General features: G+C 45.3%; 1 pseudogene across 1 annotated transcript; it reads right to left on the bottom strand.

The window, feature by feature from the left end:
* Positions 1 to 1,293: 1,293 nt before the first annotated feature.
* On the bottom strand, positions 1,294 to 3,354 carry LOC311246974 (signal recognition particle subunit SRP54-like; annotated as a pseudogene). Its single transcript has 2 exons — positions 2,224 to 3,354; positions 1,294 to 1,791 (listed from the first exon to the last, which is right to left on the bottom strand). The product of its transcript is annotated as a signal recognition particle subunit SRP54-like (transcript).
* Between the last annotated feature and the right edge of the window lie 22,559 nt (positions 3,355 to 25,913).

The following is a 25,913-nucleotide window of genomic DNA, read 5'->3' as shown; positions in this document are numbered from 1 at the left end:
GCGTTTTCACCGCATACGGCCCCTCTTTCACGCTGGATACCACCTGCCATGGTTCCATTGCCTTGGGTACGTCAGTCCCGATGAGAAGGCCTATCTCCGCCTGGATCTTCGGTATTTGCACTTCTCTGAGATAGGGCCACTTATCGACTTCCTCTTGCAGTGGGATGTTCTGTTTACGAGAATGTGTTGGGTAGCTCTAGGAAGTTGTCACTATCCAAGCTACAGACTTCTAACCCAGACACCATCTGGCTGCTCACGACCTGCTCGCCTCCCATGGTCCTTAGCAGGATACTTGTCTTCCTGCCGGTGACGTTAAGCGCTGCCATTAACTTCTCTGTGCAGAAAGTGACGTTGCTGCCTGGGTCGAGGACGCATAGGTAGCCACCATCTTGTTGCCTTTCTTGGCTTTGATGTGGACCGGAACGATAGCCAAGATGCTTTCGACGTTGCCGGCCCCAGTAGCTCTGCAGGTCCTCGTTTCTGCATTGATGCATCCACTGACCATAGAACTGGCTTCGCCCTCTTCTTCCCCGCCCCTGTGCTTATTTTCTTTTCTCTCTTCCTCCATCTTCTATACCTTTTCTTCACTTTTCACCATTTATTTCCAACCCTTTTACCTTTATTTCTAAAAACAGGTGGATCTCCATCCTTTGTAGCACGTAATAAGGCTGGTCAGTGTGTGTATGCGTGTGTGTCTTGTGTGCGACTGTTGTCGTGGATTTCGACTGGTCATAGAATGCTTAAGGCATACAGAATAGACACAAGATAGGCCTGATGAGCACGTGTAAATGTCAGACCACAACACTTTCTCGCCCGGCATTAAAGCAAACAGTAACATGGTCAGACAAGAATCAAGTAAACAAATGAAGCAAGGAGATAAGGCTCTGAATACTCACTCACGATGGTTGGTTTATTTGAACAAAAAAGGTTTACATCCATGGAGGGACTCTCAGTTTGGCAGAGCGTATATCACGGTACATGAACACAGGTTTGCCAGAGCGAAAGCAAAGAAAAGTTAAGTGTATTAGTTTATAAACACACGGAATAGAGATGTATCATTGGTTCGTTTAGTTTTTGGGAGGATCGTTCTGATTGGGTCAAGTTTTATATGGGCATCCGGAAGACGGAAGAGATATGCTTTTGAAGAGGTGCAAACGGGGCCCCTCGCAGGAACACGCTGACCTTCGACTGTATCAAACCTTATCAAGTCTGATGAATAGGTGCAGTGTTTTGCAGAAAGCCATTAACCTGACTCACAAATGAGGAGAATGTGAAATTACACTCACACTGTGTTCACATGTTGTTGAAGACCATCATTGCTTTCATGTTGCCGGCGGCCCCCTGCTGGACCTGCCTCATCATTGACTGGAGGCCGGCCATCCCACCCATGTGGTGCAGAACTCTGGGATCCATCATCTTGGCCATCTGCTGGTTGAGCTTGGCCATCTGAGAGGGGTTGACATTCTTCGACATGTCGCCTCCTTTGAACAGGCCCTTGATGCCTCCCGTCTTCTTGACCAGCGAACTTGGTGTACTGGGTGAGCAGCTCCTGGACGTCCTTGGTGGCCACGCCCGCTCCACGAGCCACTCTCGCGATCCGGTTGGGCTGTTTACTGAACAGTTTGGCTCTGTCTTTGGTGTCCAGTTCCTGGTCATTCATGCTATCCATGATAGTCATGAATTTCTTCAGCCTGGCCGTTGGACTCCTGCTCTTTACTCATAAAGTCAGTCCCAAAGCCTGGGATCATTCCCATGATCTGTCCCATCGGCACGGTGGTGTAGTGGTTAACACTGTCGCCTCACAGCAAGAAGGTCCAGGGTTCGATTCCCGCTTGGGGACCAGGTTTCCATGATGCCAGGTACTCAGGTGGGGTATCTCCCAGGCCTTTCTGTGTGGAGTTTGCATGTTCTCCCCGTGCTCGCAAGGGTTTCCCCCCCGATAAGATAAACCCAATGGAAAAACATGCACAACAACAGATCGCTAACGCTGTGGCGTCCTTGACGAAGACGGACAGGAGCACTTGGATTGGTCCCCGGGGCGCGGCTCACGTTGACGCCCTATCTGCTCCCGGCTGCCCATGGGGGGAAGGACAACGGGATGGGAAAAGTGCAGAGAGACATTTCATCGGCGACTCAGTGCATGTGTGTGTGTGTTCCTGTGGGTCGCCCATCTCACGTGTGTGTGTTAAACTGCATGACAATTAAAGACTTCTAGTCTAACCAATTATCTTCATGATGTTCTGGAACTGCTCGTACATGTCTCTCAGTGTGAACTGACCATGTTTCAGTTTGTCAATCAACTCCTCGTCGTCCAGCTTCAACTCGTTGACTTTGTCTATCAAACCTTCAATGTCTCCCATACCCAGCAGTTTGCTGATGAAGGGCTGTGTCTTGAAGGGCTCAAAGTCATCAATGTGTTCTCCTGTACCTATGAAGATGATGGGACTCTTTGTGGCAGCCACAGCGCTGAGAGTTCCACCACCCTTAGCGTGTCCATCCAGCTTGGTCACGATGATGGACGCCACGTCCACCTTGTCCTTGAAGGCCATGGCCTGGGCCTCGCAGGCCTGTCCGATGCAGGCGTCCATCACGTACACGATGTTGTCCGGTTGCACTGCGTTTGAAATCTGCAACATCTCCTCAAAGAGAGAGTTCTTGTTTGTGTCGGCCGCTGGTATCAACGATGATGATCTCGAAGTTCTCCGTTTTGAACTTCTCAACGCCCTCGGCTGCTATGACCACATGGTCCATCTCTGTGTAACTGCCATAGAATGGAATTCTGGCTTTGGTAGCATTCTGTTTCAACTGATCAAAAGCACCAGCTCTGAAAGTGTCAGCACATATCAAACAGGTTTTCCAGCCTTTTATTCTGTAGTAATATGCCATCTTGGAACAGGTGGTGGTTTTCCCGCTGCCCTGCAGACAGATGAACATGAAGACGTTGTTCTTGCCTTTCGTCGGAGTCCAGGCCTTGACACCGGGGTCCACCAGCTTGACCAGCTCCTTGAAGACGGCGTGCTGGATCATCCTCCTCTTGTTCAGGCCAGACGCCATCTCCTCCAGATCTATGGCTCCCTTGACATTCTCTCTGAGCTGTTTGACCAGTTTGATGTTGACGTCGGCTTCCAGGAGGGCGGCGCACAACTCCTTCAGCATGGCGTTCAGGACCTCCTCGTTGATGATTGTGGCATTGCTGAGAGATCTCAGCGCCGATGTGATCTTTCTTCCTAGGTCGGCTAACACCATCTTGACGGTCCAAATGGAACAGACTCAATCAGATGAAATAAGGGCCTCGAAGGCTTAGGCCCCTGCGGTGGTCAGCTCTCCTCAGCTCACCGGGGTCAAGGGAGAGATCCGGGGGGGACTGCAAACGATGATTTCCTTTCCACAGCAAAACGGTAGGCAAGGCACCTTGGTTGAGAAATGCAGGCTTCAGTCAATAGGCTTGTTCGAGATGGATTTCGGTTTGCCTCGACTAGTAGACGAGAGTAGCCAAGTGAAGCCGGGGGAGGAGTTAAAAAGGCGGACACTGCCGATTTCACGAGAGCCTCTCGCCTAGTCTCGCATGGCAGATACGCTTTCACGTCACCACACACACATTACACACCTGTCCAGCTCATTATAATGCGATGGCCGTGTGCAAAATTAGATCAGATTCAAATGTACAGCACACCATATACTGCTATAGTGGAATATACTATTCATATACCATAATGTATACCATCTTGTTGCGCGCTCCTGGCCGCACGCACACACAACACACTGCTGAATAATTCTGTTTTGCATCAATATATATGTATACTGTGTATATTGAGGCAAAACAGAATTATATATACAGTATTGAGGCAAAACAGACGACGCATGTGTGTATGTGTGTGTGTGTGTGTCTGACAGCTTGAAGTTTATCATGATGATATGATGATAACGCATAACATAATAAAGTTATCAATCAATCAAACGTCTCATAACTCCCTGGCTGTCACGTGGCTGGTGACTGACAACTTTTCTGAGCCAATAGGCGCTTTGCGCGACCGTAGCAAGTCGCTTCCCAGCCGGGAGCAGCCGAGTGAGAGGTACTGTGGAGCCTCGCTCTGAAGGCTGTGCGTGGCTCGCTCCCGGAAGAGTTCCGCGCCTCGCCTCGTCAGATTTTCAGAGCAAGTCGGACAACATTCTAACCGCCATGCAACGCGCTTGGCGAGGCCGTAGTAAAACCTGCGCAGATCTGCGTCCGCCTATCCCATCTCGAACACGCCTATTGTTGTTTAGTCTATCTGTTCAGTCCTGTTTCAAGATGCACACTGACTGTTCTTCTTCTTCTTCTTATTTGAATTTCCGGCAGTGTAGACGCATCGTGGCGTATTACTGCCCTCCGCAATTCTTTTGATGGGCTCTTCTTCTTCTTCTTCTTCTTCTTCTTCTTCTTTTCCGGCAGTCTACTGGAACCCGTCATCCCCTACTTTGTCCATTGGAGTGCAGCTACTGCTGCTACTTACTGTCTGAGCCCCCCGCCGCGGGACCCTCCTTGCCCCCTGCAATCTTATTCTGAGCTGCTTTGTCCCTCTTCTTCTTCTTATTTGAATTTCCGGCAGTGTAGACGCATCGTGGCGTATTACTGCCCTCCGCAATTCTTTTCATGGGCTCTTCTTCTTCTCCTTCTTCTGGACCCCGTCATCAATTGCTGAATATATAGATACACAAATGTTCTAGAATGTTTGGTTATGACATCATATGGTGACATCACAAACGTTCTAGAATGTTTGATTATGACATCATACTGTGACATCACAAATGTTCTAGAATGTTCTATTATGACAAATAAGACAGTTCAATGACTTTATCTAAATCCAATCAATATTCCTAATGCCGTTTCAATGTAAGGTTACAAAAATAAACATATAAACATTCATACAATACAATAACCTAAATATATAGCTTTGGCTCCTACACTTGATATAGGGATTGTTTATACATATAGGTTGTATGTAGTTAGTTTCAAGTTTGGAAATTAAAACTAAAATATATAATATAAATACATATTATTATTATTGTTTTTTTTTATCCACTTTTTCTCCCATTTTTCCATATTTTCTCTATAGTCAAGTTAGACCGCGCTCACAAGTTCTCACACTGGGTGCTGTAATCCCATAAAGTTCAGTATATCAAAGCACGGTAGCCGGACCAGCACTCACAGGTTCAATGTTTTTTAATGGCAGCCTGAATAAAAAGCAGACATGTTTCGGACAATGTCCTTCTTCAGTGGTATGGCTAGCACTGGAAACACATTCAAGGTGATGGTTAAATACACCTGGCAGGTAATTGGCACGGCAGGAAATGACATCACAACACAGGTGTGCCTGTGCAATATGACCAAATGAATGACCTATCAAAATAGAGTCCAATCATAATTTATACATATATATATAGATATATCTATATCTAACACCAATCTATATTATAAACAATACAATACAAAACAAAACAAAATGACCAGAAACTTGATAACATATAACATGCCCATTAATTTATAGGGCTGATTGAGCCACTTTACGTAATTAATTAATTAATTAGTTTCAAATTATCCATTGGGCATCTTTGTGAAGCATGCCTCTAGTTTGGCAACAAACAACAACTCTTGACTCTTGACTTGACTTGAGGGTCGGACTGCAGAATATGCCAATGTTTATTGACAATACTCCGTGTGTCTCTCGTAATAGGGCTGTAAGTAGACACAAAAGATACTTTGTCAGGTTTATCTTCTTTCTTTTTGGGGGTAAACAACGTGGCCCTATCGATATGCTTGGTTTTATTCAATGTTGATGCTGATGCTAGGCCTGAGACAGAGCCAGACACCTCTAAAAGAAAAGTATTTAAACCCCGTAGCCTGTTTACTCCCCATCTCAATCCTCCCTCAGTTGAAACTTTCTGCAGACTGGTACAAAATGATGTCCTTAAGTTATGTGAGACCAGTCACAAAGCCCATCTTTATCCAAATTTACTTGAATCAGAGTCTGCAGCACTTAAGGAGCTCATGAAGAAAGATGATTTAATTTTTAGAAAAGCTGACAAGGGTTCTGGTATCGTGCTCCAAAATAAGAGCTTGTATGTATCTGAGATAAACAGACAATTGAATGAGATTGAGGTATATACCCTTCTAAATTCAGACCCTGTGTTTAGATTTTCTACGGAAATCAAAACGGTCCTTAAAAGCCTGAGATTGTCAGAGGCAATTACAGAAAATGAATTTAAGTTTATGTTCGTAGAGTACCCGGTTACTCCTATTATTTACACTTTACCTAAAATCCATAAGGATCTGATTAACCCTCCTGGTAGACCTATTGTTTCCGGTATTGGCTCTGCCACAGAAAAAATCTCTCAGTTCATTGATGCGCATATTAAGGATTTGGCCTCTTCTCAGCGTGGTTACTTGAAGGATACTACTACTTTTTTGAACAGGCTCTCGTCCTGCAACATTAGTCCTACAGACTTACTAGTTACCATAGATGTAGTCAGTCTTTACCCCAGCATTCCACATGCTGATGCGCTAGACGCGCTCTGAGTTTTTATTTAAACTCGAGGGAAGTATTACTCCCCCCTACAGAAGCGCTGGTTAGTTTAACCGATCTAGTTCTAACTAGAAATTATTTTAGATTCCAAGATAAATACTATTTGCAAAACAGAGGCCTCAGCATGGGCTCTCCAGCCGCTGTGAACCTAGCCAATCTTTATATGTCCAAATATGAAGTAAATCATATCTTTAATAATAACCCGTTTGAGAAATGTGTCAAATCTTATATGCGCTATATTGACGATCTGTTTTTTATTTGGTCTGGTTCATCATCTGAGCTTTTTGCCTTCCTTGAGTACCTGAACTCCTGTAGAAGAACGATAAAGTTTACATTAAAGTTTGATATGCATAATTTACCCTTCCTCGATGTTCTGATCAAGAAAGCCCTTGATGGCATCTCATTACACACAGAGGTTTTTAAAAAGGAGACAGACCGTAACTCGTTCTTGCATTATTCTAGTTATCACACCCCAGCCTTGAAGAACAGTCTTCCTTATAGCCAAATACTTCGTTATAAGAGAATATGTGATACTGACGATACATTTATTGCACAAGCAAAGGTGCTCCGTGGCAGTTTCCACGAGAGAGGATACAGTGCCGATTTGACACTCAAAGCCTTGAATAAAACCAAGCATATGTTTACCCCCAGAAAGAAAGAAGATAAACCTGACAAAGTATCTTTTGTGTCTACTTACAGCCCTATTACGAGAGACACACAGAGTATTGTCAATAAACATTGGCATATTCTGCAGTCCGACCCTCTTATAGGGACAGCGTTTCAGCATTCGCCTAACTATTTTTACAAGAGACAAGCGAATTTATCTAATCTAGTCAAAACTGATTTGCCCTTGAAGAGGCCTTCTCATTTTATGTCCAATATCCCAGATGGGAATTTTCCCTGCCAATCCTGTGTACAGTGCCAGGGTATGATTAAAGATACATTTTTCGCACATCCAAAAACGGGGAAAAATATCCCAGTCAAAGGACGGATTACGTGTAATTCGTCCAATCTGGTGTATTTGTTCAAATGTCCTTGTAATTTTTCTTATGTGGGCAAAACAATGAGAGCCTTTAAGAGCAGGATATTAAGAGCAGGATATCTTCATCTCCGGTCAGAAATTACAGGTAGTATCAGAATATAAGTATTTAGGATTACACATAGACCCAAACCTTAGCTTCAAAAATCACATAAAAAAAAGTCTGCAATAAGGTAAAGTTCAGCCTATCAAACTTCAGGTACATAAGAAACTTCCTTTCAACAGAGGCAGCAAAGCTATATTTTCATTCAATGGTTCTTTCCCACATCACATACTGTTTGATAACCTGGTCCAATTCACATTCCACCATTCTGAAACCACTTCAATCACTTTACAAACAAGCAATAAAAATTCTAGACAAGAAACCATTCAGGTACCATCATTGTCACATTCTAAAAAAATATAATCTACTCAGTTGGGAAAACCCGACCCTATATCAAAACGTCTGTCTAGTTTTTAAAATAAAGTGTGGATTGGCTCCTCCTCCTTTGTCCGGTTTCATCAACCTCAAGTCTGCCTCAACCAGGAACACTAGAGGTGCGGCAAGGGGGGACTGTACAATCCCTTTCAAAAAAAGTGTATTTGGCCAGGCCGTCTTCTCATACAGAGCATCCCACCAATGGAACTCAATTCCTCAAACAATTAGAGTGTCCACATCATACCATTCATTCAAGTGCAGGGTTAGGGAATGGCTCATTGATAACCAGAACTGTCAACACTGAGGTGTCTGTATGTGTATATGTGTGTGTGGATATGGATATGGTGCGTCTGTCTATGTCTGGGTCTCTTAATATGTCATGATGTGCTCTGTCCTTGTGTCCATGACTGTATTGTGACCTGTATCACTACTATGTCTATGTGCTTTTGTTGTGTTTTTATTCTAATGTATTTATCTTGATTTTATTCTGTTTTTATTGCTAACCCTTTTTTTACACAGGATTTTAGCCTGTACCTTCTGGCAGGGGGACTACCAATGGAAATTAGCCTTTTGGCTAAAATTGGGTGCATTTACATTTGTAAAATATTTTATTAATGTACACTGTCCCCCTTGAACAAATAAAGTAAACCTGAACCTGAAATCAAGAATAAGTGAACACAAATGTGCTGTGAGAAATTCAGATGTCAAGTCGTCGGTAGCTCGACATTTCTCTAAGTGTAAACATACCGTCAACGATCTCAAATATATGGGACTAGAGTTAGTACTCAGGCCAGCGCGAGGTGGAGACAGACACAAGCTGCTGTTGCAACGTGAATGTTATTATATCCACCTGTTCAATTGCATCGAACCTAGAGGAATGAATGAAGAGAACGTGTTAACCTGTTTCCTTTAACCTCCTTACTCCTACATTGTTATTTCTGGTCTGATTAAAGTTGTTTGTTGCCAAACTAGAGGCATGCTTCACAAAGATGCCCAATGGATAATTTGAAACTAATTAATTAATTACGTAAAGTGGCTCAATCAGCCCTATAAATTAATGGGCATGTTATATGTTATCAAGTTTCTGGTAATTTTGTTTTGTTTTGTTTTGTATTGTATTGTTTATAATATAGATTGGTGTTAGATATAGATATATCTCTATATATATGTATAAATTATGATTGGACTCTATTTTGATAGGTCATTCATTTGGTCATATTGCACAGGCACACCTGTGTTGTGATGTCATTTCCTGCCGTGCCAATTACCTGCCAGGTGTATTTAACCATCACCTTGAATGTGTTTCCAGTGCTAGCCATACCACTGAAGAAGGACATTGTCCGAAACATGTCTGCTTTTTATTCAGGCTGCCATTAAAAAACATTGAACCTGTGAGTGCTGGTCCGGCTACCCTGCTTCCATATTTTCTCTCCCATCCCAATTTCGTATCATCCAATTCAACCCTCCCCTGTCACGAACGCTGTTTCTTGCCTCCCACAAGCCGGCTGCAATGTGGACTAAGTCATACATAGCACAAGTCCCCTCCGGTACTTGAGGTAACAGCAGTCGCATCTTTTCACCTGCGCAGCTCGATCTCTCAGTGGCGAGGAGTAATGCGTGGGAGGCTCACGCTGCCCCCGACACTTCCTGATTCTACTGCGCAGGCGCACCAACCGACCTGTAGGAGTCGCTGTCCACAACGCCCGATCCCCACCCATCAGTTTCCCACCCCCTAATACGGCCAATGTGTATTAGTATGAACGACCAGCTAAACTGAAAGCAATGTGGAGCGCTGGGCTCGAACAGGCGAGCCCAGCGTCTCCGCATTCGTGGCGAGCGCCTTACCCACTACGCCACGTAGCCGCCCATATTATTATTATTGTTATTAACATTATGGCCACCAAGGCCGCCTTACCTCGTCATTCCCCGCCATGCTAATTCTGCCAATGAAGACGTAACACGTCATTGAGATCAATATTTCAAAAATCTGTGATCGCAATCATATTTCTCCCGCGGAAACTTGAGATCTACTGTTGATCCCCTCTCAACTCTCCAATGGTTCAAGAGCGCCATCTGGTGGCCGATCGGCAGATCGCCCAAACCGGAAACCAGAAACGGAAACTGGTGCTCATCCAAAATCGGTCCGACCACTCTCTATAGGTCCCGGGACTCGGGCTCGACACAATGGATAGCGATCCATTACCAATAACTCGATAAACAACATGATTTGGACGTATATACTATTATACAACCTGGAGATGGTCGTGGCGAGCGCCTTACCCACTACGCCACGTAGCCGCCCATATTATTATTATTGTTATTAACATTATGGCCACCAAGGCCGCCTTACCTCGTCATTCCCCGCCATGCTAATTCTGCCAATGAAGACGTAACACGTCATTGAGATCAATATTTCAAAAATCTGTGATCGCAATCATATTTCTCCCGCGGAAACTTGAGATCTACTGTTGATCCCCTCTCAACTCTCCAACGGTTCAAGAGCGCCATCTGGTGGCCGATCGGCGGATCGCCCAAACCGGAAACCAGAAACGGAAACTGGTGCTCATCCAAAATCGGTCCGACCACTCTCTATAGGTCCCGGGACTCGGGCTCGACACAATGGATAGCGATCCGTTACCAATAACTCGATAAACAACATGATTTGGACGTATATACTATTATACAACCTGGAGATGGATCGCATATTTCAACATCCCATAATAGGAATATTTTTGCTCCACGCTCATTGCCCAACGGCCCGAGGAGACTGGGGTAAGATTCAGCGTTTTTTTTTACCGTGTTCGATACAAACTGCTCTAATGATCATATCACCCACACTAGATGAATCATCTAACGTTGGCCACAGGATTATAAACGACCCCCCCCCCCCCCCCCCCCCATCCGGTCAATATCAGATGATAAGTAGTAACTTCTAGAAGCACGTCCATTTGAAATTTTTTATCTCGCGCCAATCGCTATCAAACTGTATTTGATCATCAATATAATGCATTTAGGGCTATAAATCACGTTCTGCAGAATGCTGCAGAAAACGATAAAAACATATTTATACTTTAGACCGTATTTTAGTATGAATATGTGAATGAAAAAGTATAACGTTGCTACATCCTGAATGATAGATAATTGACATTGAATGGGCCATAGTAATGTCAATTTAGCAATACAATTTAAAAAGTTATAGCCCTGCAAAGAAGGGGAACTTCTCCATAGACAAATAGAGCTGGCAGATGATGGTATAATGATGTACATAAGCCTGGCAAAGAAAGTGTTAATAACAACAATAATAATAATAAAAGCATTTGTAGCATCCAAATTTGTTATCATTGAGAATGGATGACAAATGTATGTAGGCATCTGCATGCGTTGCAGAGCGGTCCCTGTACTGTCTACACCTGTACTTATCGGCATGCTTATCTGCAAAGGTAAATAGATGTTAAGTGCGTGTGTCTACAGTGTGTAAGCATGGGCGGTCATGTGTTGGTGAGTTTCTCTGTAGACTGTCCAACGTGTGCTGTCAGTCATTGAGAAACACTGAGAGGATTTGCTAAACTTAGCCCTTACTCCTGAGACACAGACACTCGCTGTGTTCTTCCCCAGCTCTGCTCAGGACACCTCTTAAGCCTGGCCAATTAAACAATGGGCAGCCGATAGTCCCCACGACTTGCAGACTGCACTACTAGGAAGATAAAGCAGATGCTGAATTTCTATATCCCTGACAAGAAGTTTATTGCCAATTGCAGTCGAGTTAAAGACCAGAAATGGCAGAAGACGAGATGTTAATTGGAAACATTTTGGCAACTGTATTCTACATCCCAAAATAGAAATGTGAACCACATCTGTAAACAGGTATAAATGTTAGCTATATAATGCAAACTATTTTGAAATGCAGCTCTGAGTGGAATATCCAGTTTTGTTAATTGATGGGCAATGAAGGAAAGGTATTAGTCAGGTTTACTGGCCAGTAACTGTAGCCATTACCCTTGTTGTCTATAGGAGGGTTCCATGATGTTGTTGTATGATGTCATCATGATGCTAAAAACAGTAAAGGTACGTGATAATCTACTCCTTAGCTTAAAGAACACCCTCATCGCCCCCTCCATCGCCACTCCACAACTGAGAGGAGGTGCTGATCTCTCACCTCATATCCACCCTCATGTACTCTGTGTGTGTCTGTATAGACATGTGCATTTTTGTGTATGTGTGAGTGCAAGAGTTTGATCCCTTACAGCAGGGGAAGAGGAGGAACCTGAATGAACAATGTCTGTTTATTTTCCAAAACTAATATTAGAGTTTTGGAAAATAAACAGACATTGTTCATTCAGACTTTTACTTTCCTGAAAATAAACAGACATTGTTCATTCAGACTTTAACTTTCCTGGAAATATATTATCTTTAAATATATATTTAAAGATAATATATTTCCAGGAAAGTCAAAGTCTGTTTCGATTGGTGCGCACATTTGAAGGAAACTGACATCTTCTATAATAAAACCACTAACCAAAAGAGGACAGGACTTCCCCCAGTAGGAGTTAGATCATTTTGTGTCCTGTACGCCTGAATACTTTTGACAACAAATGTTTGTTTCCGCGTCTCTGATTGGCCAGGTCATTTCTGGTCATGTGACATGTATGCCCAATCGTGGGACCGCAAGTGTCTACACTGGTTAAGCTTAGGCGCTCTTTCGAAGTTGGTTAAGGTTAGAGTTTGTCTTAGAGCATGGCGATAGAACGCCTGCCCTTCTTTCGACGGTTAAGCTTAGGCACTCTTTTGACGTTGGTTAAGGTTAGAGTTTGTCTGACTTAGAGCATGGCGATAGAACGCCAGGTAGTTTGCAGGCTGTTAGACCCGGAAATAGGCGCAGAACTTGCTGTCCCACGATTGGCGCACATGTCACATGACCTGGCCAATCAGAACGCCAAACTCGCACGCGGTAACAAACATTTGTTGTCGAAAGTATTCACGCATCCTGTACTGTTGTAATTGTGTAGGGACTGTCCTGCTCCACTAGGGGCAGGCTTTTCTCATTCACTAGGCTGGGGGCAGGCTTTTCTCATTCACAGGATAGCAGCCATCTTTTCTACTGAATTTATCTGTAGGCTGACCTGTTGCACACTGTACAACTCCCGAGACTGGTAAGTTACTTATTAAGGCTATACAATAAATCTAATCATATTCACAATGTCTCTCCTAAACCCGAGGGTAGAGTAATCACTGTCCTGCTACTGTTTAATCACTGTGATGCACTGTCCTGCTACTGTTTAATCACTGTGATGCACTGTCCTGCTACTGTTTAATCACTGATGCACTGTCCTGCTACTGTTTAATCACTGTGATGCACTGTCCTGCTACTGTTTAATCACTGTCCTGCTACTGTTTAATCACTGTGATGCACTGTCCTGCTACTGTTTAATCACTGTGATGCACTGTCCTGCTACTGTTTAATCACTGTGCTGCACTGTCCTGCTACTGTTTAATCACTGTGATGCACTGTCCTGCTACTGTTTAATCACTGTGATGCACTGTCCTGCTACTATTTAATCACTGTGATGCACTGTCCTGCTACTGTTTAATCACTGTGATGCACTGTCCTGCTACTGTTTAATCACTGTGATGCACTGTCCTGCTACTGTTTAATCACTGTGATGCACTGTCCTGCACTGTCCTGCTACTGTTTAATCACTGTCCTGCACTGTCCTGCTACTGTTTAATCACTGTGATGCACTGTCCTACACAGTACAGGACACAAAATGATTTAACTCTCTCTCACTTCACAGGTGAGCATCCATCAAATTCTTTATTTTTTTTAATTTGATGAATGCTACTGTACATGTATAGCTGCCCACTTGCTATATCTATATAAGGCTTATATGGTTGTATACTGTTATACAGATAATTACGAGGGATGCTCGATATTGGCTTTTTTACCGATACCGATATACCGATATTGTCCAACTCTTAATTTCCGATACCGATATCAACCGATACCGATATATGCAGGGTTTTAATAATTAACACAACATTATGCATACTTTTGACAATAAATAAAATCAGAATTTGTTCTTACTTGCTTGCCTGGGTAAATAAAGGTTATAGAAATGTTAAAAAAAAAAAATTATAATAATTGAAAACCGATACCGATATTTTCCGATATCACATTATAATGCCGATAATATCGGTAGGCCGATAATATCGGACATCCCTAATAGTTATGTTTTCTTCTTGACTTGTTTAAAGAAGACCTGTACGGCCCATGGGGACATTAACGTGTGTTGTCGGGCCTTATAAATAAATTTGATTTGATTTGATTTGATTTAATTACATATCACATTGTATTCTAGAAACCAGTTCTACACCGCCATCATCCAGTCCATCCTCACCCTCTCCATCATCACCTGGTTCCCTGCAGCCACGGTCAGCGGAGAGGGTGATCGGCTGCCCCCTTCCCTCCCTCGAGTCCCTACATTCCACCAGGGCCTTGAGGAGGGCGAGGAAGATCATGGCAGACCCCGCCCACCCGGGTCATAACCTCTTCAACATGCTCCCCCACGGCAGGCGGCTACGGCTGCCCAAGACACTAAAATCCCGCCATAGACTCAGCTTCTTCCCCTCAGCATCTCGCCTGGTAAATTAGTCAGGTGTCCCCCTGCTCCCCCCCCCCTCTATGGCGAGCTGCTAGGGCTGGACCTCTGGACTTGAACTGTGCTGCACTGTATCCATGTCCCCAACCACTGCACTTTACTGTCTTATTGTTGTCTCACTGTTTTGTCCTGTTTTGCACTTATTTATTTATTATTATTATTATTATTATTATTATTATTATTATTATTATTATTATTATTATTATTATTATTATTATTATTATTATTATTATTATTATTATTATTATTATTATTATTATTATTATTATTATTATTATTATTATTATGTTATTCCTATTTGTGAAAAAATGCATGCACTGTAATGTCAAATCACGTTCCATTTGTACCTGTACAATATGGTGAATAAAGTAATCTGAATCTGAAACCATTTGTGTCTTGCGCCTACATTTTCAGTCATATTGAATCCCCTAGCCGCTAGTTTTATACACAACTACAAACGGGGGGTGACAGTGGCTCAGGAGGTATACTGTAGCGATCGTCTGATAATCAAAAGGTTCCCGGTTCAATTCCGGGTCCTCCCGGCAGCATGTCGAAGTGTCCTTGAGCAAGACACCTAACCTCCTAACTGCTCCAGATGAGCAGGTCGGCACCTTGCATGGTTGCCTCCGCCATCGGTGTGTGAACGTGTGAGTGAATGGGTGATTGTGAGGCATAAGTTGTAAAGCTCTTTGGATAAAAGCACCATATAAATGCAGTCCATTTAGAAACAAGACCCTTATCACAACATTTCTCTTGGTCTTCAAACATTGAGAAAGTTGCCCCTGAAAATACAGCGATATGCCTTGGAATGAGACCATTGTAAAGTGTTACCACAATGTTTGGTAAGCATGTGTGTCACACATACAGATAGAGCTGATTATAATCTGAAGCAGGGTAGCCCTACCTGGGCCGCTTCATGCTGACTCCACCCAGTCTACAACGTATCTTCTCTAGCGTCATTCATTACATTGGTGGGCTGGGATGCCTAGGAAGATGGCTGATGGTAGTTGTACTGATGGCAGGATGCCACAACAATCTGTTGCTACAGTGGTGTTGGTGTAACGAGGTTGAAACCTTGCAGTAGTAGCCCCTTGGTGTAAACTCACTCCTAAATCAAATACCTACTTCAACAATACCCACTTGGTGCTGGTGAGCGGAGGGTTTGCGGCTTGAGGACAGGTGCCAAGCGTGAAGTGCCTGCTAGTACACTACCTAGTGACCACCGTTACATGGGCATTGTGACCCAGAGGACGGGTTGAGCCGTAAAGTGCAGAGTGAGTTTACAGAGGTGGCTGAATGTAACATGGTTGATGTAACCCTTTTGTACTGTATACGCCCCAGTAAGTTGAAAAAGCTTTCACTTCAAGATAACAAATGGATCTTTTTCTGATAATGGGATGGTTAGAATTGAGCAAATTTTTTGCTACACTGGTCACTTGATACACATGAGCTGAGGGTTCACAGTTCAAGCCAGGCCATTGGCAAATTGCATTTACGTGCACATGCAATTAAACCCTTAGTCAGTTCAGGTTGGTTTTAATTTGCATCCATGATGTACGACTGATCCTGAAATGTGTGATATATTTATTTTGCAATATTCTGTCATGTCCTGCAGCTTTTTCCATGCCAGTAGCGAACAACATACAGTACCGTAGCTACTATAAGTAGTGAAAGTAAGGTTTGAAAGGAATAACATCTAGGTGAATTGTACATGAGGCCATTTGTAGCATACTTTGTGTGATCGAAAGTGATAGTGAAATAGCAAGCGCACTTCTATTTGAGAGGATTCTTGTCACTGTCAGATGAGTCTTTTTTTGAGAGCATTGATTTTTTTTGGTGCAGTACTTCCTTATAGCTGAATGGGTCAAATGTGTGGGATATTATTAAACATTGTTGAGTGATGGTGGAGTGATATGAAGTGCTCAGAGAGATCACAGATGAACTGATTCGTGAGGCTGTGGGATCATCTGTTAGGGAAGATTCACTTTAGCCATTTTTGTGGTGATGTTTTTTGAAGCACTAGAATGAACTGAATAGTGGTTGTGATGACCCTCTCCCACATTGTCTTGTCTTCCTCTGCTCTGGCTGGCAGAGTAACCTCGTTCCCAGCTTTATCTCGAGAGATAAAGCCTGGTAAAGCACTACGGCCGAAAGTGGGAATCAGGTAGGAAGTCCCGCCTGAAATCACGACACGGTGCTCATGAAAATGTATCCCCCCCAGAAACAACCTCGTTATCGCCTCCCTCGACAGGCTGACAGACCTGCTTGTTGTTTGTTTCGCTGGGGACTATAAACGGATCAGGCGGTGCCCGGAAACCGGAAAGCCTGTAGCCGGTATTTCTGTATTTCCGATTCACATTTTAGGAGGCATAGCTTTACCAGCCTACTGGCAGAGCTGGGGAAGGCTCGTCAGCTAATTGTGGCACACCTGGGCCGGGGTGTTCCAGGCAGGATATCAGAGAGAGGCTGCCTCTGATCTCTGTCTCTCTCCTCCAGGCTGGTCATGGCATTTTGGTTTTGTTTGTTTGGTTTGGTTTGTTTGTTTCTCATCTTCTCCCTTACACGCACCACACGCTGATTCATTCATGCACTCACTACATTACTGATAATACTGATCCACTCATTCTTTAATTACTTTTGTACATAGTTTAATAGCTTAATTAAATTACTTTTCTTTAAAAACCTTAAGTACGTGTGTGGTCTCCCTTGTTTTTGTCTGTACCTTGAGCTTGGTTATATATCGCATAGCTCTGCGTCATACTGGAATACTTCCATATCAGCCTAAGCACTGAATACATCTTCACATGCACCTTTACATACCATCATCTGTCTGGCCACACCCCCATCCGCTCCCTACATAAGCAGGGGTGTGGCCATACCATCAGCTCCTTCCTAAGTTTTCACCACGTCAAGTGCCTGCAATGTACCACACTTTGAGATTGCTGAAATATTTAAGAGAATAGGAGATGAAGGAGCTACGTTGACATTATATCTTTGTTTTCTCTCTCACTATTTTCGAGGAAATACAGCGATAATGTCTTCGCCACTGGGGTGTCTAGAAGATGATGATCATTCTGACCTCCACCGGCATTTTTCATATTAGGGGCTCGCGTCGCTGGCCTAATCCCCACCTGCAGTCCTCCAAGCTGCAGCTGGACAGGTATTACCTCCGCTTCTGCAGCTGGACTGTGCATGAGAGGCGACGGCTGTTGTGAGAGCTAGCTACCTCTCTGGGTGAGTGATGGTTTTGATACGCAAGCACCAGTTGTGTTGCTATGAGGGGATTAGCTACACGATTTACGAAAGCCGGCCCTAGACTGGTTTTTGCCCTAGACTTTTTTCTGCCTCTTAGATGGCGGAGAGAGGGTCCTGGTTTGATGCCCACGGTAGTCAAACTAGTGGGACCGTGACCAAGATCTGCGGTTAAAACCCCTGGATATTTGGACAAACGGATTTCTCTCTGTCACATGCATGGCCCCATCTTTCAAGATGAAAGTTACCCTAGCACGAGGAAAGTGGGTTTGGTGTTTCGTTATCGGAATTTCTCCACGCCCAAATCGGCTGCAGCCCATGGGGAATTGTGCCGACACCGCTGTACATCTGTTAATCACCGTTCTGAAAACTGTTAACTTCTTTTTCTCTTCTCTCTTAGGATGAGGAGGGGGACAGACGGCGGCTGTCTGAAGTGTTGGCCTTATTGTGTTCTCTCGTTGTGCAGTTCGGTGATAGCTGCTTAGCTTGCGTTCTAGCTGGGTGAGCTACCTGTTAGCCAGTTAGCTGTTAGCTGCGCGCTAGCTCTGTACACTCGCTAGGAACGTTAGTTTGATGCTACCAGTTGGCCTGGAGTTGGCTGTTAGCTTACGCTACACCGCTGAACATTAGCCGTGAGAATAGCAGGCCATAACACTCTGACTACGACGTCATCTTTGACAGAGGATGTAGTCGACCCTGCACTATGATCGGCTGTTGGAGGGGGGGGGGGGGGGGGGGGGGGGGGCGTTTCGCCAGAGCCTTGCTCCGGCCTTGAAGAGCTTCTTTGCCCCGCCAGCGAGGGCCTTCGTCAACGTAAGGAGGCCAGCCTGTTGCGGTCCTCTCAGCCTGCGTTAATCGGTGCAGGTAAGGGTCCGTTGGACACTTAAACGCCTCTTTCTTCCTTCCCTTCTGAATGTTTTGTAATAACGATGTTTTTTTCCAAAACGTATGTTGCTTCACTACATTGGGGATGCGACATGTGTTGTGTGTGAATTGTCTTGTCGCTGCTATAGCTTTCTCTCTACCTAGAAAATCGGCGTTGTTTTTTATGTGAGTAAAAATTAACTGGTTTGGTTGTGATGAGAAATTGTGTGTTCATGTAACGTTAGACAACGTAGTTGAGCTCACAACTAGCTGGGTTAATAACCCTGCAAAGCTATGCTTAGTGACATGTGATCGAGGGGTGAGTCCTTCTCTCAGCCTGTGATGACAATAAACAGGTGGCGTGTTCACATATTAACAGGACGGTACCTGTTCAACCGAGTCGTATCAGGGGTAAGGTGCTGAGGGGTGGTCCCTCCGGTTCCCCTGGGGCCCCCCCTCCTCTCAAACATGATTTTGTTTACAATATATTGTTTCACTATGTTTGTGGGGATACGGTGTAATCCCTCAGCTTCTGCTGGGGTTGTGCTCCTGCTTAGAGAAACAATTTTGTCCTAGATAAAAAATTGTTTGGTCACTGTCATGAGGACTTGTGTCTTCTCTCGTTATGAAAAACGGCGTTCCTCTTACGGTAGTGAGAGTGTACTTTTGCCTTTTTTGTTGTGATGGAGGGTTGTGTGTGTCTTTATGATCCACAACTGGGTTAGGTGTTGGCCTACAGAAGTCACATGTGTAAGCTCTTGTACCGGGGCCCTTAAAGGGGCCCTCTCTTGGTCTGTGTTTTTCTTCCTTTGAAAAATTCAGATGGCAGGTTCGCACATGAGTCTATGTGAAGCTGTTAACGCTTCATGTAGCATGCTATGACTGGTGTCATGGCTCTGCTTTGTCATTACATTGTATCAGGGGTGAGGGGTCATGAGGGGGTGAACTGGTAAAACCTTCCTCCCCTTTTTCTGATTGGTCAGGGGTTAAAACCCCCTGTCCTTCGGGCTTCCTGTCACGTTGCTGGATCAGCGCGTCACAGGGTAGGGGGGGGGGGGGGGGGGGGAGTGAGTTTCCTGGTCCCACGCCATATTGGGCGGTGGACCACGGAAATTCCCCTGCCATAGAGTACGTCACTGGGTGCGTTTCTATTGGTAAGACTTCCGTGGGTTATTCAGGCTCCATGTTGTGGACCTCGGTTACAGGGAGTTTCAGAGCTTCCTCCTCAGGGAGTTTTCAGAGCCTCCTCCTCAGGGAGTTTCAGAGCCTCCTGTGAGTTCAGACCCTCCCTCCCAGTGAGGGAGCCTCCTCAGAGTTTCAGAGCCTCCTCCTCAGATTGTCAAGGTGAGTAGAACTTAAAAAGAAGTTCTGCTCTGTTGTATGTGATTGAGCTTGGTGGGTGATGCAACGCAGTAGAGACGATTTGTTCTTCTGCTCTGCTCCCTACTAGTAGTGTGTGTATTGGGTCAGAGCCTCCTCCTCGGTGAGTTCAGAGCCTCCCTCTCAGTGAGGGAGCCTCCTCAGAGTTTCAGAGCCTCCTCCTCGGAGAGTCCCAGTCCAATTGTTACATAGCGCAATGTTGCAATATGTCTTTTCAATCTATTGCTCACATGGGAAGTCTCTCGGGGGGTTCCCCGTCCCCTCCTTTATGGAGCAGGTTGACGGGGTATTGTTTAGGGAGTTCCCTGACTCCTCGCCGGTAATGGTCTGTTGAGTCATGGGTTTCCCCCCGTCATAGGGTACGTCGCTCCCCGTCCCCTCTTTTATGGAACATGGTTGACGGGGTGTTGTTTTCCCTCAGCCGCGTCGTATGGGACCCATGTCCGTATTTTTTTCTGTGAAAAAAGCAGCTTCTTGTCGTTCTCCCAGGCGGCTTGGAGGAACGGTATCTGGTTTCTTGTTAGAATGTCCATTGATAGGGCGGTTAGGTGGCCGAGCGGAGGGCGGTTAGGTGGCCGAGCGGAGATTGCGTTCGTCACCAGCCCCGGAGCTGAGCTGGATTTGCCTGTTCGAATCCAGCTCACAGCTCCGGGGTTGTCACCAGCTTGGCTGGCCGTCTGCACTGATACAATTGGCTGTATCAGAGGGTGGGAGAAGCTGGCGGGGTGGGTCCGGGTCGTTGTAAACAGCGACTCCTACAGTTCGGTCGGGGCGCCTGCTAAGCGCGGATTGGACGTGAGGGGGATAGTGTGGTCCTCCCACACGCTACGCCCTCTCAATGAGAATCCGCGCTGCCAGGTGAAAAGAAGCGGTGATTGGCTGGACGTGTGTCGGAGGAAGCACGTGGTAGCTTCCACTCTCCCAGATGATCTGACTGTGGGGGGTAAGTGCGCAGCGACCAGGAAGGGACTGGGAATTGGCATACGACTAACATTGGGATGGGAGAAAATCGGAGGAAAATTGAGGGGGAAAAAGACAACAAAAAAAAAAAAAAAATGTCCATTGATATGTTTTGGGTCTCGACGTGTACATAGTGCTGGCCCTGGGTGCTTCTGATAGGAACCACGCATGGGCTTGCGCGCCTTGGTTGCTCATCATTGAAACAGCGTTTTTATGGGGCAACTGGGATGGAGTTTGTCTCTTCCGAGCGCCAGGGTACTAGGCTTGTCTCGATGAATTCTCGTTCATATCTGGGGGATGTTAACGGAATAGATCAAAGCATTGGTAGAGGGGTCTCACGCCCTTGGGGTGGGCCATCGGGCGCGGTACGAAGGGGACCGTCTGGGTGGCGCCCTCTATAATGTTTTGGATCGACACGCGTACCTACCCCCCTCCTAGGGTTGGGGATGGCGGCGTGATTAGGGCACGGGACTGATTCTGGTCACGCCGGTCCAGGTCAGTTAACCCGTCAGTTAACAGCGCAGATCTGCTGTTCTGGTAGCCTGAGGGACTTGTGCTTTTTTCGGGGGGAAAAATGGCGGGTCGGCCCGGACGTTGCAGGGTTTGACGTTATGGAGATGTTCGTGGTTGTGTTACTACGTGTTACCCCTCACTGTTGCTTGGTCCATGTTGTGTTGTACCTTGCGCTGCGCTAAGGGAGCCTGGTCCGTCTCCATTCTTTTTCGCCCCTCTCTTCTCCTGCTTAAGCAGGGCTGGGAGGGGGCTGTTGAGGTGATTCTTATATACATTATTTTTGTCGACCCGTTGGCCTGGGTTAACCCCTTTTTGAAAACTGAAACACTTGTACTGCGGTATAGCCAGTGTATACCCACAGTTTTGGAGTTTTTTTCTTGAGGGGTTATAGGAACAACTACCTCATGTTAGAACCAAGGGGGTGGTTGGTTCCCTGGTGTGTTGATAGCGGAGTCAACTCTCGCGGTAGGCCGGGTTTGGCCCTGTCTACCTGTGAGTGTGCCCCCGCACTTTTCATGACGTCTGCCAATCATGTCAGCCTTCTCTGCCTCGGCCCCTCTAGAGAGTCGAGGGGTTTTTGTGGAGGCTGTGACATGGTGCACAACAATGCCAGCATACGCCCCTTCTGCCGGGGTGCTGTTTCAGCAGACCCCTTTGGCGCCTGTCTAGTCTGCAGTGCTCCAGGCTCAGGTCGAGTGGCCTGTTGCCTGGATTGAGGGATCGACCTCTTTTGGGGGTCGTCTCTCCGGTGCGCTGCCTGCTCCCGCTGTGGGTGTAGCCTCTTGAGTGCTTCGAGCTTACCGCCATACCAACCTGAACACACCCGATCTCGTTCGATTTCGGAAGCTGTGTAGGTTCAGGCCTGGTTTGTACTTGGATGGGTGACTGCCTGGGTATACCAGGTTCAGTGAGCTAGGCAGCATGCCATAGGGGGGAAGGGCCTGCTCTTGGATGGGCCCTGTCCGAATACGCTGGCGATGTGGGGGGCGGTGTCTCTAGTGACCGCCTGGTGAGGTCTCGATGCTGCGGCGTCATTGGCCTCTCCAGGCCCCCTTTTTCCGGGGGGGTCCAGTCCCTTCCTGGGTCTGGGTCCTCCTTCGCGCTCCGCTGCTACGGCCTTGCCACAGGGTTGGGCTTTTGCTCTTGACCCCGTGATGTTAGGGGTGGTAACGGGGGTTTGTTCATTTCCGTTCGTTCCCTAGTGGCATGCGGGTTGTGCGTTTGTGTAGTCGTGGGTACGCCCCACGGTCTGCTCACCCTGTGCGTTGAGTTGCTGAAGTCTCCTTTTCGCGCAGTCGGATCCGACACCCTCCCATCCTCCGCTAGGGGGGTCCGGGGGCTCGGGTCCTCCACGGTTCTGATGGTCGTGGGGGGCCTCAGCGGGTGCATTTGTCGAGCTCTCGCTCTGCTTAGCTCCTGTATTCCAGTATGACGCAGAGCAGAGCTATGCGATATATATGTATATAACCATAGTTATATGAGCATAGTGACGCTCTGCGTCGGACTCGCTGAGGACCCCGTGGTCTTGCCTTTGTGGTGAAAGACTTGGGAAGGAGCTGATGGTATGGCCACACCCCTGCTTATGTAGGGAGCGGATGGGGGTGTGGCCAGACAGATGATGGTATGTAAAGGTGCATGTGAAGATTTATTCAGTGATTAGGCTGATATGGAAGTATTCCAGTATGATGCAGAGCGTCACTATGCTCATATAACTATGGTTATATACATAACCGTACGTTCATGACAGTGGTAAACAAGTTTCATTACTTGTCAACAAGCTGGCTAATTACGCCTTGACGTCTGACTTCCTGTGTGTAGCTAATTCCAACCATGATTTTGGTTCCACGAATCCTTCCTCGTAAATGTGAAGAACTGTGGTGTAAATCAAATTATACGTTATTAATTCTTGCTGGGTAATGATTCCTCTGCATGTGAGCCATTCTAACCCACTTAGGAAACGTGGGCAGCCACAAACAGGCACCCCGGGGACTAACTTCAGCTGTAATGCCAGTTCCTAGGTCAAGGACAACAGCAGGGGTGTACCTGGCTATAGACCTGGGGAGTCACGTGATAGCTTTAAGACCCGCCTGGTTCTGGATGCATTTTGTAAAAAATAACGTAGGCATTTCTCAAGGTAGAGGTTTTATATGGTTCCACTTATTCAATTGGTCTGATATTTGACGGGAGCAGAGTTGTGTATAATTAAAGGAGATCTGAACTTTTACATTTAACATAAAAAAAATAAATGGGTACAAGACTGTGGACCTAATGCAAATGACATCTTTCCAGGAAAGGGTTAATTGCATTTGACGATGAACATTCTCAAGTGAACGCTGCTGCGCTCAGAGGATGACGTTGGGAAACTAAAAAAGTCAAAATAACAGACCTAATACATTCTTGGAATTATATTGTATACTCATGATTACCTGACCTCAGAGTAGCTGGGCTCTTGTGATTGGTTGAAGATTGATGAGGCATATATGCTTATGGGTACTTATGCTTATGCTTATGGAAACAAGTAAAGATTAGGATAGAAACATTCTCTCAAAGATTAAGTTCAAACATTTACCTCTATCTTTAGTTTATATACCTCTTTATAAACCTGATTAGTAAACATTACAAAACATCCCAATCCAAATTATACAAACATGCTGATTGCAATCCTGCTGACAAAGAATAAAGTAATAATAGTGATAGTGTTAATGTAGTAATGAGTATTGAGTATTATGAGTATAATAGTATACATGGTCCAAACCGTAGTAACATGCTCCACCAGAGTCTGTGCAGTGTTTATTATTGAGATAGTCCTAACAGTTCTCAAGTTCACCAGCCATTAGCTCTCCAGCAATTGGCAGTAGTCCATACCCACAGTTGTGAAGCCTGAAGGCTACTGGCATGAAGGACTGGCCAAGGTGGTTTGTGGTGTGTTGTGGGGGATAAGTCTCATCTTGGCTAGCTCTGCATAGAGAGGGTGGGAGGGTTTTTACCAGTATAGCATCCATCTTTTTCCTTGTCCTCCTCTCAGCTATCTAGTTTGACGAGATCGACTCCCACTAGAGAGCTAGGCTTCCTCACCAGCTTGTTCAATTTGTTAGTGTCTCTTGAGTTGATGTTAACCCCCCCAGCATACTACGGCGAAGAAGAGGACACTGGCAACCACAGACTGGTAAAACGTCTGCAGTAGCCGGCTGCACACGTTGAAAGACCTGAGTCTCCTCAGGAAGAACAGTCTGCTCTGTCCCTTCCTGTAGAGGCTGTGTTGTCCGACCATTCCAGTTTACTGTGCAAGTGTACTCCCAGGAACTTGTAGGTCTCCACCATCTCTACCTCCTCCCTTCGTATGATGATGGGAGTGGGGGGCCTCTTCTTGCCTTGCCTAAAGTTCACCACCAGCTCTTTGGTCTTGCTGATGTTGAGTTGGACGTGGTTGCAACTGAGTTGTAGCCAAAGTTGTAGGTTTAGAGGGTAATATGGTAAACAGTAGCAATATGCAGCTACTCTATCTTGGTTGTGCGTTACACCATTTGTGATGAACAAAAGCAAACAGTTAAACTACCTGCACTTGTCAGTCTAAGTCACGCCTTTTATAGTAATTTTTGGGAGTAACGTATACATTTAACCATGCTAAACATATTCAGTTAAACCCGGAGCACAGTAGACATCCGGCCATTTTAATATAATATAAGATAAGATAAGATATTCCTTTATTGATCCCCTTGGGGAAATTCAGGCATCATAGCAGCATGGGGGAGGGGGAGGGGGGGGGGGTACAGGTAGTAAAAACAAGCAGTGTAAACAATATAACAAATCAATATATATATATATATATATAATATAATAATATTACTGAAGGGGTACCAAAAAAATACCTACTCAACTATCAAAATCTTAAGACTACTGAATCTCCGTACAGAAAAGACTGCTGGGGTCTTCAGACACAGCACAAGTCTAGTTATGATTTAGTTAGATTTTAATAGAGATAGATAGTGATTTTTTTAAAGGTCCCATGCATTATAAATGGCTTTTTACAGTATTTATCATTGTTTTATAGCAATAGAGGTTAGTATCAATGGGTCTGTGTCTCTAATTACCATATTGACTCATCAGTCTAGTCTCGAGTTCACGAGATCTTCCCTCACTCAACTAAGCTGTTCTGATTTGATGGTTCTGCTGACGTGAATATAGCACTGGTTTGCATAACTAACGCCCCCTCTATGGTTGACAGCGACAGCAGAGCGAGTGGAAAATCTTCACTTCCTCAAACAGAG

This window comes from Notolepis coatsorum, assembly GCF_963971535.1.
Source record: "Notolepis coatsorum genome assembly, chromosome: 20".
Lineage (NCBI taxonomy): Eukaryota > Metazoa > Chordata > Actinopteri > Aulopiformes > Paralepididae > Notolepis > Notolepis coatsorum.
Note: the sequence above shows the minus strand (reverse complement) of the source record. Positions and strands in the feature narration are given on the sequence as shown.